General features: G+C 35.7%; 1 protein-coding gene across 1 annotated transcript in view; it reads right to left on the minus strand.

Annotated features, from left to right (window-relative positions):
• The window catches only part of LOC136876456 (sorting nexin-13), a 219,354-nt gene that overhangs the window by 24,281 nt on the left and 182,067 nt on the right, over positions 1–13,006 (minus strand). The gene's annotated exons all lie outside the window — the stretch shown is intronic.

The following is a 13,006-nucleotide window of genomic DNA, read 5'->3' on the forward strand; positions in this document are numbered from 1 at the left end:
TGGAAACTACAGAATACTGAAAGGACGGCCAGCTATCAAAGTTAAGAAGTCAGAGAAAACCAAGAATCCAGTGTTAATACCTGGGACAGTCTTCTTTATTCATAACTCTTACAACAGAATCTATAGTAGACTTCAGATCTCCATCTCCCAGACTGTCTGTACTAACTCTCAAATGTGGAAACAAATTGTACTCCATCTTCAATGCTCATGCTCCAATTAATGAAGATAACAAAAAGAATCCAGAGAAAGTAGAAGAATTTTGGTCACAACTTGAAGAGAACTGTTCAGAACCACAGAAAAACATATCAAGATCTTGATGGAAGATTTTAATGCTCAGACTGGAAAAGAGAGGAAATTTCGAAACATTGTTGGATCATACACGGCTCACAAAAGGACAAACAGAAATGGTGAAAGACTGATAGATGTTTGTGAATCATTTGGCATGAAAATAATGTCCGCTCAATTCAAGAGAGTTCCCAAGCGGATGATGACATGGCGATCACCTAACTCCATGTTAGGAGAATTCCAAATTGGCCATGTGGCGACCACCAGCCCAAAGGAAATAATGAATGTCAGAGTGCAGAAAGGTGATATTGAATCCGACCAATATCTAACAAGGATAAAAGTGAAGCTCACACCTTGTAACCATAGAAAGAAACCCCTCAGAATACAGAAGTACAGAATTGAAGAACTCAAAGTCAGCGAAGAAATAGTAGTGAAGTATCAGAAAGAACTCAACACGTTGGAGTCCTATGAATGCTGCATTTGAAAGAAGAAGGCATGACTTGAACTCTCATTTGAATTATTGCAACAATGCATTATCAAAACCCCTGTATCATTTGGTTAAGAAGCCATGCTGTTACAAATATTTTTTTTCACTTCATCCACTTCATTTTCTGCCGATTAGATACATGAATTATTTTTCATTGTAAAACTGAATATGTATTTTAACTATAACCCTAGTATACTATGTAAAATAGGGTTCCAAACTCCTTTGGATATACTACTACTACTACTACTACTACTACTACTACTACAATAATAATAATAATAATAATAATAATAATAATAATAATAATAATAATAATAATAATAATAATAATAATAATAATAATAATAATAATAATAATATTCAGGAAGCAGCGAAAAAAAACAATTTTTCTTGCTAAGAAGAAGACACATCCATGGTGGAATGATGAGTGTGAAGATGCACTACAAAGACGATCAGAAGTTTGGAACAAGTGGAACTCCAACAAACAGAACTTCGAAGAATTTAAGATCCAAAGGAAAAGGACTGCAAAGGTGTTCAAGAATGCCAAAAGAAGGTTTGAAAGAGACTAGCTGAGAGAGAGAGAAGAGAATTTCAAGAAAAACAACACCAGGAACTTCTATCAGACGTTTAAGACAAAACTTCGAGGTTACTTGTCACTCAACATTTGTTTCAAAAATGATCAAGGTAAGCTGATTATGAGCAACAAACAGAACTGTGAACACTTGGCTAAATGTTTCAAAGAACTGCTCAACTGTGATCCACCCTAAGAAAAATGGACATTCCAGAAACCAGAAAGCACACTGCATGAATCAACCTCGCCAGATAAGAACAAAATAAAGGAAATCATCGAGAGCTTGAAAAATAACAAAAGCACCTGGCAAGGACTCAATTGTTGCTGAACTTCTGAAATATGCAGAGGATCACTTCCTGGAACAACTTGAAACACTCTTTCAACAGATCTGGTCCACAGGAGAGATTCCCAGAAGAATGGAGGGAGGCTATCATTCACCCCCTGCACAAGAAAGGAGACAAAACGAATGTCAATAACTATAAAGGGATATCACTTTTGCCAGTAACCTACAAGATACTTTCTGTAGCACTCAAGCGTAGGATAGAAGGACATATAGATGAACAATTAGGAGAATATCAAGCTGGCTTTCGAAAGGGGTGGTCATGTGCAGAACAGATTTTTACCATCAAGACCTTAATCAAAACTAAGACATTAGCAGCAGATAAGAAAGTGATAATGATATTCGTGGATTTCAAAAAAGCATACGGCTCCATAGACTGGGACACACTAATGAAAGTGCTAAAGGAATTTGGAATAGACAATAAGACAACAACCCTGATTCATCAAACACTAAGAAACACACAATCGCAGGTCAGAACTGTCAGAGCCCTTTGAAATCAAAACAGGTTTGAGACAAGGAGATGACCTCCCTCCAATTTTGTTCAACTGTGTTTTAGAGAAAGTTATCAGGGAAAGGCAAAAAGAAATGAGCAAGTTCAACTATCCAAATGGCATTAGATTAGGTCACAAGAGAACTGGGCTTAAATTTGAATTGCAGATTATATAGTCTTTTTTGCAGAGAATTTGCAAATTGCAACTAAGCAGATTGAAGTCTTCAAAGAAATAGCAGACAAAACAGGACTGCAAATATCTTTTGAGAAGACGGAGAACATGAACATAAATACCACCGACCCTACCTGGACAATGAGGACGAAGTACGGTGATATCAAGAGAGCTAAAAAATTCAAATACCTAGGAGAGATTTTGACTCCCAACATGAATGAGAAAGCAGCAATTCAAGAATGTGCAAGAAAGATGGAAACTGCATTTAGATTATGTCAGAACACTTACAAATCTAAGTCACTCTCTTACCAGGCCAAATTCAAGCACTACAGCACGATAGTCAAACCTGAATGTTTATATGCAGCTGAGACAATAGCCACGAAGGGACTCTCAGATTTGGAAAAGACAGAAAGGAGGTTCCTTAGGAAGATTCTTGGGCCCAGAAAATCATCAGACGAGTTTACGTTTCGCACGAGATCAAACCAAGAACTATACTAACAATCTATTTAAAGATAAAAATTTAATTGTTCCGTATTGAAAGTATTAACGTTAAAAATTAAATAATTGAAAAAGAGGTTCAACCTATTCAATACATAAAAGAAAGGAATGTAGTGATTACATTCTTATTTAATAGTGATTAGAAATGGGACCGGTTTCGACCCTAGTCCAGGTCATCGTCAGCCGTTCAAAACATAAAAAACAACAAAAACAATGCATATGAAAAAGAATAAGTGAACTCTGGATCGGTATAAGATGAAATATAAATTGATGATGGGGGTAGAAATTGTGAGTCACTTAAAATAAAACAGTACGTAATATTATGAAAGGTAGTACGGCACACGCAATGATAAGTAAAGTCTCTCAATGTTTATGAATAGTGGAGAACGGTCAAATGGGTCAGTTTTTACACTCTGTCAGGTACAAAGTCACAACACTATCGAACAACATATGAAGATCCATAAATATTTTGAAGTCGCAGACGAATAGATTTATAGAAGCAAACTGCCAGCTCTCGGTGATCAGCGCGGCACATCCAAGGTCATGCGCTGTGGTCTCGAACGCCAAAGTAGAATGGAGAATATCCTGAAGGTCCAGTATTTGCCTCGGTTGCGGGAAGTTAAGTACATATATATAGAAATATACAATGCAATTCAGTATAATTGAATGAGTAATTGTGCTCCTGCTGAGTTCTTGGAAAACAGTTGACTTGAAAAAACAATTGTAAAGAGAAAAAAATGTAGTAAAAAGCGCAATATCGGAAAACAAATGAAAACATATATGCACAGTGCGCTATTTTTTAAATTGAAAAAATTTAGGTCATGATTGAAGTAGTCGAAGTTGGCGCAAGACAAGAGTTAAAATTTGAATGAGGAGAACCGAAATGAAGGTAGTGGGTGTTTTTTTTTTTTTTTTAAATAGAAAAGGTAGAATAAATTAGTACCGGTAGAGGAAGAGTGATAGTGAAATAAGAGAAGAATAAAGGAAATTGAAGATAAATGGTGTTGAAGAAGGATAAGATAGGGAAATGAAAGAGGGGTAGTTTAGGGTGGGTTAGGAGGGTGGGTTATTGGAGGTAGAAAATGTGGGTGGGAACTTTGTAAGGCATGGAAAATAGAATTGGGGTTTTGGAATTTGGAATTTTTGAGAAGAAGAATTAGGAAGTCGAAAAGGATGTTGGGTTTTTCAGAAATGTTGTTTAAATTGAAATTAGGGTTGAAGTACTGGTCAAGGTGGATAAAGCAATTTTCAGTTATGTTTAAGAGGGGGCCTTTGTTAATGATCTTAAGTATTTTCATGTCATTTTCAATACTGGTGAAACTATGCTTTGAGTCTTGTATGTGCTGTCCTATGGCAGAGAATCTGTTGTATTTAATGACGTTGACATGTTCAGAGTACCTGATATTGAAGTTGCGGCCAGTTTGTCCGACGTAGGAGGAATTACAGTTGTTGCATTTGAATCTGTATACACCAGATTTAGAAAAAGCATTAGATTTATTTAGAGATTTAGAGTTGTGTAAGATATCAAGATTTCTATTGTTAGTTCTAAAAGAAATTTTCATGTTATGTTTTTTAAAAATATTAGTTATTTTATAAGCATCCTGAGTGAAAGTGAAAGTGGAAAAAGCAGTTGGTTTTATTGTGTCTTTACATAAAGTGGTTTTTGGACGGTGTTTGAATTTGTTGATGGTGCGGTTTATGAAGGAGTTGTTAAAGCCATTGAATTTAGCGATGTTGCGGATGGTGTTTAATTCGTTATTTAAATCTTTTTTGGACATAGGGGTGTTGAAGGCACGAAAAATTAAGCTGTTATAAGTAGCACGTTTATGAGCTTGAGGGTGTGAAGAATCTTGTCGTATTGTGGTTGCTGTTTGGGTTGGTTTTCTGAAAATTTTGTAAGATAAAGAAGAAGGATGTCTAGTGATAGTTAGGTCTAGAAAATTAAGAGTTTGGTTGTGTTCTGATTTGAGGGTGAATTTAATGTTAGAGTCTAAGTTGTTGAGATGAAGAAGCGTAGAGGCTGCGTTGGTTGATTCTTCATTTAAGATTACTAATGTGTCGTCGACATATCTGGCCCAAAAGAGGATGTTGGAGAAATTATTATTATTATTAATTTTTGTGTTTTCTAAGAAGTCGAGGTAAATTTCAGCAAGAATGCCAGAGGCTGGTGAGCCCATAGCCAAGCCATCTTGTTGATAAATGGTGTTGTCAAAGGTAAAATAATTATTGTTGAGAACTAATTTTAAAATAGACATGAAGTCTTGAATTTCAAGTTTACTTAGGTTACTGAATTTGTTTAGGTTGTTGTTTATAATGGGGAATAATTTTGAAATTGGAATACTAGGGTACATGTTTACAATGTCAAAAGAATGGAGAGAGAAATTTGGTTGGATTTCAAAATTCTTTAATTTGTTGATTAGATCAGAAGTGTTTTTGATAGATTTGTTGGATAAAAATCGATAATTTTTTAGTAAAAATGCTTGGATGAATTTAGAAGTGTTGTATAGGGGACTGGGTCTGTAATTGATAATAGGACGGATGGGAATGTTAGTTTTGTGAATTTTAGGGAGGGCTTTGGCAGTGGGTAGTCCTGGGTTCATGTTTATTAATTTAGTTTTTTCTTGATCTGTGAGGAGAAAGGAAGCGTTTTTTAAAGTATGTTTGAGTAGGCGTTAAATTTTTGTGGTTGGGTCTTTTTTTACTATAGAAAAAGAAGGGTCACTGAGAAAAAATTGGTTTTATCTAAGTAGTAAGTTTTTTTCATTATGACAGTAGTATTGCCTTTATCAGATTTGGTGATAATGAGATTATTGTCATTGATTTTTTTTAAGATCTGAAATGATTTTATTATCATTAATTAAATTATTATTATTATTATTATTATTATTATTATTATTATTATTATTATTATTATTACTATTATTAAGAGATATGCTTTTGTTATTGTTAATGAAGATTTTTTAGAGTTTTCTTTTTACTTCATATCTGATTTCATCTTGTTCATCTATTGGCATTTTGTTAATGGCTATTTCAGATTCAATAATTAAATTGGTGGCTGCATTGAAAGTGTTGAGATTAGGCCAATTGTGTTTGAGGCCCTTCGAAAGAATTGAGTTTTCAACATCACTCAGAGTTGTTTTAGATAGATTTACAGTGGGAGGATGGAATTGTTCAATAGTTTTGGAGGGTGTGTTGAGGTTCTTAAACTGAAATTTATGTGAAGAAGAGTTGTTCTTAAGAATTTTGAGTTTTTTCTCTAGGGTTTGTTGTTTAATTGACAGTACATGAAATAATTTATTGTCTACTTGAGTTAGGAAGAGGTTCCATTGTACACTCGGGAGAAGATTAGCAATTTCTAGATGTGTTTCGTATAATCTGTTGTTTGAAAATGATTTTTTCTTGTATAAGAAACTGATTTTGTTTTTTAACCAAATTTTGTTGGTTATTCTTTGGGTTTTTAACATGTGAGGAGAAGAAATGTATTTTCTGGTACAACTTTGAAGAAATTTGGGGGTAAGATTGTAGGATATGCATTGTTTCAGGAAGTCGATGTCTTTTCCTAATTTAGCGATTCTGATCTTAAGTCCCATGTAAGAGAAGGCTTTTTGTTTAGCTTGGTTAGCTTGTGCATTTAAAGATAAAAATTTAATTGTTCCGTATTGAAAGTATTAACATTAAAAATTAAATAATTGAAAAAGAGGTTCAACCTATTCAATACATAAAAGAAAGGAATGTAGTGATTACATTCTTATTTAATAGTGATTAGAAATGGGACCGGTTTCGACCCTAGTCCAGGTCATCGTCAGCCGTTCAAAACATAAAAAACAACAAAAACAATGCATATGAAAAAGAATAAGTGAACTCTGGATCGGTATAAGATGAAATATAAATTGATGATGGGGGTAGAAATTGTGAGTCACTTAAAATAAAACAGTACGTAATATTATGAAAGGTAGTACGGCACACGCAATGATAAGTAAAGTCTCTCAATGTTTATGAATAGTGGAGAACGGTCAAATGGGTCAGTTTTTACACTCTGTCAGGTACAAAGTCACAACACTATCGAACAACATATGAAGATCCATAAATATTTTGAAGTCGCAGACGAATAGATTTATAGAAGCAAACTGCCAGCTCTCGGTGATCAGCGCGGCACATCCAAGGTCATGCGCTGTGGTCTCGAACGCCAAAGTAGAATCAAATACAGTAGAGACAATACGCGGCACTTACGGTTTTCGCCTTGCTAAAATGGGAGACAATTCGACGGTGGCGCTCCTAGTGACTTGACCTGAACAAATCGCGCTAAATTCAAATATCAATGGAAATGTATATACGGAAATGGATAAATAAATTATGTCTAGAAAGAAAGTGGTATTGAGATATTAACTTCCAAATTGCTAAAGCAATTCTGGATGAATGAATGAAGTATTATTTAAAAAGGTTATTATTCAAAGACTGAAATTAGACACATAAACAAGATATGAAATGGGCTGCTGTGAAATGGCTTGATCTTTCATTTAGGCATTACTTTTTTAGCTTTAGTATTCCTGCCTGAACTTTTACGGTTGGATTTGTCTTTTTTCTCATTTAAAAAACATTGTATGATCACATTAAGACACTTGTCAATAAAAATATCGGCACATTACTTACACACATGATGCAATGAATTAACATTTAAAAGATGGACAATTTTCCTCTTAACATGAAGCCTACTAACAGAAAGAAAATCTATAAAATTCCGGCTTTAATCTGAGAAGAGGGATTAAAGAAAGAAAAGTGTGAAAATGTTGTCGATAGTGATGCTTTGAGGAATATTTACGTACAATTAGAGTAAAAATGTAACATATCCTTGGCTGTATAGTCGAGGATTTTTAAAGTCGCTGGCCTGGAAATGATCTGAACAGATTTTATAATTCTTATATAAGCGTAACGTCCCTTCTTTCTCGTACACCTTATCCAAATCACTTCTGTGACATTTCAAAACCCACAGATCACACCTACAACACATCGGTATTGAAGGTTAACTGCTGCACTATACAATAAAATATGCGTATTACATTTTATGCCAGTTAAAACATGGGTCGAGCAGGTCAGAAGATTATGAAGTACTATAAAAATCTCTGTCACTGGAAGAATATATATGCAAACACAATATTACTTACATGTTCTTGTCACGAGGGAACCTGAAGAACGACCACGCATTTTTCTCTATTTCGTAATTACAGCAGCCAAACACAGCACATACCTTTCCCCTCGTGTTGAGAGGAGATATCAAGGAATGACACGCTCTACTATTTAATTATGTCAACTCACTGAAAACGCATAAATAACACCAAAACCTTCACACAAAAATACACGTGCTCTTATGAGAGAATCAGTAATGTTCAGGTCTATCCGCTAGAGTGAGCTCCAATAGCTGTCCCTCGATATCTCGCTCAGTGGCGTGTATTGTCTCTACTGTATTTGGTAGAATGGAGAATATCCTGAAGGTCCAGTATTTGCCTCGGTTGCGGGATGTTAAGTACGTATATATAGAAATATACAACGCAATTCAGTATAATTGAATGAGTAATTGTGCTCCTGCTGAGTTCTTGGAAAACAGTTGACTTGAAAAAACAATTGTAAAGAGAAAAAATGTAGTAAAAAGCGCAATATCGGAAAACAAATGAAAACATATATGCACAGTGCGCTATTTTTTAAATTGAAAAAATTTAGGTCATGATTGAAGTAGTCGAAGTTGGCGCAAGACAAGAGTTAAAATTTGAATGAGGAGAACCGAAATGAAGGTAGTGGGTGTTTTTTTTTTTTTTTTAATAGAAAAGGTAGAATAAATTAGTACCGGTAGAGGAAGAGTGATAGTGAAATAAGAGAAGAATAAAGGAAATTGAAGATAAATGGTGTTGAAGAAGGATAAGATTCCAAATTCCAAAACCCCAATTCTATTTTCCATGCCTTACAAAGTTCCCACCCACATTTTCTACCTCCAATAACCCACCCTCCTAACCCACCCTAAACTACCCCTCTTTCATTTCCCTATCTTATCCTTCTTCAACACCATTTATCTTCAATTTCCTTTATTCTTCTCTTATTTCACTATCACTCTTCCTCTACCGGTACTAATTTATTCTACCTTTTCTATTAAAAAAAATAAAAAAAACACCCACTACCTTCATTTCGGTTCTCCTCATTCAAATTTTAACTCTTGTCTTGCGCCAACTTCGACTACTTCAATCATGACCTAAATTTTTTCAATTTAAAAAATAGCGCACTGTGCATATATGTTTTCATTTGTTTTCCGATATTGCGCTTTTTACTACATTTTTTTCTCTTTACAATTGTTTTTTCAAGTCAACTGTTTTCCAAGAACTCAGCAGGAGCACAATTACTCATTCAATTATACTGAATTGCGTTGTATATTTCTATATATACGTACTTAACTTCCCGCAACCGAGGCAAATACTGGACCTTCAGGATATTCTCCATTCTACTTTGGCGTTCGAGACCACAGCGCATGACCTTGGATGTGCCGCGCTGATCACCGAGAGCTGGCAGTTTGCTTCTATAAATCTATTCGTCTGCGACTTCAAAATATTTATGGATCTTCATATGTTGTTCGATAGTGTTGTGACTTTGTACCTGACAGAGTGTAAAAACTGACCCATTTGACCGTTCTCCACTATTCATAAACATTGAGAGACTTTACTTATCATTGCGTGTGCCGTACTACCTTTCATAATATTACGTACTGTTTTATTTTAAGTGACTCACAATTTCTACCCCCATCATCAATTTATATTTCATCTTATACCGATCCAGAGTTCACTTATTCTTTTTCATATGCATTGTTTTTCTTGTTTTTTATGTTTTGAACGGCTGACGATGACCTGGACTAGGGTCGAAACTGGTCCCATTTCTAATCACTATTAAATAAGAATGTAATCACTACATTCCTTTCTTTTATGTATTGAATAGGTTGAACCTCTTTTTCAATTATTTAATTTTTAACGTATACTAACAATCTGAAAACAGTACCAGCACAGTGAAAAAGAGGAGATTGACGTTCTATGGACATATTAAAAGGATGGGATCAGAGAGACTCACCACAGGATCCTCACCTTCCAGAACAGGAAAATACAAGTCTCACGGGTAAAAGAAGTCCACCGAGATTTAGAAAAATGTGGGATCAGGGCAGAAGATATAACAAACAGAAAAATCTTCAGGCAGAGAGTTGCGGAAGTGAAGGACCTAGCTGATGAGAAAACGAGGAAGAATAGAGTATTCTCGGTAGAACGAGCACGAGCAAGTCACCGGATGAAGGAATACTGGAGAAAGAGGAAGGTAGAAAGAACTTGAGAAAGCAATGGAAGTTGCATAATCGCAGCCCATAGATGGCTGAAACAATAATAATAATAATAAAATAGGGAGAAGGAGACAATCCTAGAAGAATGGAAAACAGCACTTATCCATCTGCTGCATAAGAAAGGGGACAAGCAGGATGTCAACAACTATAGGAACATGTCCCTCCTCCCGATCGCCTATAAAATTCTCTCAAAACTGCTTCTTAATAGAATAGAAGAATAGAATAGAAGCGAATCTGGACCAACAACTAGGATAATACCAAGCAGGGTTTAGGAAAGGCCGCTCCTGTATCGAACAAATATTCAACCTGAAGTCAATACTCCGCCACAGACTGTTGAGTGGTAAGAAAATTGTGGTGTCGTTTATAGACTTCAAAAAAGCCTTCGATTCGGTGGACAGAGAGACTTTGGATAAGATCATTAGGGAATTTGGAGTCAAAACCAAACTGGCAAATATAATCAAAGAGAGCCTAACAGACACAACCTCCAAGGTAAAATTCTTTGGGCATCTCTCTCACAATCATTTGAAATCAAGACAGGCGTGAGGCAAGGGGATGGACTATCCCCACTCCTATTCAACTGTGTCTTAGAAAAGATAGTGAGAATATGGAACTCAGAACTTGAACATCAAGGGATAATCCTGATCTGTCTAGGGAGAAAATAAGGTGGGATTAAAGTCAACTGCTTGGCTTTTGCTGACGACTTTGCTATACTATCAGAAAGTCCAGAGGTCGCAACCATCCATATTAACCTCTTGGAAAGAATCGCCAGCCAAACAGGACTGAGGATCTCAGCAGAAAAGACCAAATTCATGATGAACATCAAAGATGGATCAAAATTCCTGGAAAAAGAGATAGGACGGATAGAAAGGGTCAAGAAGTTAAAGTACCTTGGTGAGACGATACAGGAGAATGGACTAGAAAAAGCTGCAGTGGAAGATCGGATCTCAAAAATGGAGAGAGCATATGGCTTGACAAAAAACATCTACAATAAGAAGTGCTTATCTTGGAAATCCAAATTAAAACATTACAACACCGTGGTCAAAACAGAATGCCTGTATGCCAGTGAATGCCTGTCCATGAACTACAAGCTGGAGAAGCTAGAGGTCCTGGAAAGAAGAATCCTCAGAAAAATTATGGGAGCTGTCCAAACTGAAAGCGGATGGAAACTTCAGAGCAACAAAGAAGTTTACCAGAAGGTGGAAAGAATATCAGAGACCATGAAGAAAAGGAGGCTGGCGTTTCTTGGACACCTATACAGAATGAACACAAACAGACTTACCAAACAGATATTTGATTACTTCTGGAGAAAAAAGACCACTACAGCATGGATTAAGGAAACGAAGAAGGATATGGAAAGGTTAAGCATCTTGGAAGACCAGCTGTTAGAAAGGAACACGTTTAGGAACACACTGAAGAATTTGGATGGTGTTCAAGCCGCAGGAAGAACTAGGAAGACCAGAAGAGCCTGGACAGATGAACAACGGAAGCAGGCCAGCGAACGCATGAAGGAATATTGGACACAGAGAAAACTCCGCACGAAGAGAAAGAAATGAAGTTGTAGCGTGATCCTTAGTGGTCCATTCGCTTGTAAAAAATATATAATAATAATAATAATAATAATAATAATAATAATAATAATAATAATAATAATAATAATAATAATAATAATAATAATCATACTGACAGGTGGCATACTTAATAAAGTAAAGTGTTTTTATGAATTGTCACACGTTTATTTAACACTAATAACAGTGAATTTAAAATGAACTAAAATATTTTAAAATAACCAAACATTCAACGCTTAAATAGTCTACAGTTAGAATGAAAGCTTCATCAGAAAAAATATAAAATAAAATTTAAAAATTTTTGTTCATTCTGCTTCTGGTGTGGACTCATCAAAATACCATTTCCCACGAATAAAATGAGGAACCTGTAATTTTCTTTCGATTTCACTTTCATTTAAAAAGCACTTGTCTTTTGTCAGTGGTTCACAAAACAGTTTAGCTCCATCGTTGCACTTGCAATAATTGGTTACAAAATAAACATCACCATCACTTTCAGTTATGGTACAAACATAATACTTGCAATGTTTCTTACATTGTGACGCACATGAATTGTTTCTGTTATTTTAAGTTTTCTCCAGAACTGTACTTTATGGTGATAAGAAACCTCCTGCTTGAGGAGATGGCCAACTGATATGATCCAGATTGAGAAATTCAAGAACTTCTTGATTTGGAAGCAAAGACTTCCTGCGCTTGCCGGAGGTAGAGGACTTGCACCAGAAACAATTTCCCGTTTCTTCCGCGGACTCGCTGGTAAAGCCTGCTCCAAACGCTTTACAGCTTTCCCCAATGTTTGTTTGTATTTATATGCAGACGTTGGCGTACTCGGCTCTAATCGATGTTGATCATTGTGTTGTTGGACTTGTACTACAGGAAGTAACTGTTGATAAGCCCTGAAGTTTCTTCTGAGCTCCGTGTTTCTTCACAGATTCTCGTACCTGTTGGCGGTGTTCGCGTAACTAGGCAGGTGACATTTTCCTTCTCCTTCTCTTTCCTTTCTTTTAAAATTCTCATTATTTTTCTTATCACGATACCATTTACAACGTTCCTTGTGAGTAAGTTGCATTATTAATCACCTTAGTTGAAATACGTCCTTTACAAGTGAGTGTGATGCAAAATTGAAACCTGTGGGCAGTGTGTTGCACCACATAATGCACTGCTGTACATGAGGCTCCATGCGACAGGGAATGTGCTTGCAAGAATGTCGTAAATACACAACGTATTTTACTATCAGCTTCGTA

The sequence above is a fragment of the Anabrus simplex genome, chromosome 6 (assembly GCF_040414725.1).
Source record: "Anabrus simplex isolate iqAnaSimp1 chromosome 6, ASM4041472v1, whole genome shotgun sequence".
Lineage (NCBI taxonomy): Eukaryota > Metazoa > Arthropoda > Insecta > Orthoptera > Tettigoniidae > Anabrus > Anabrus simplex.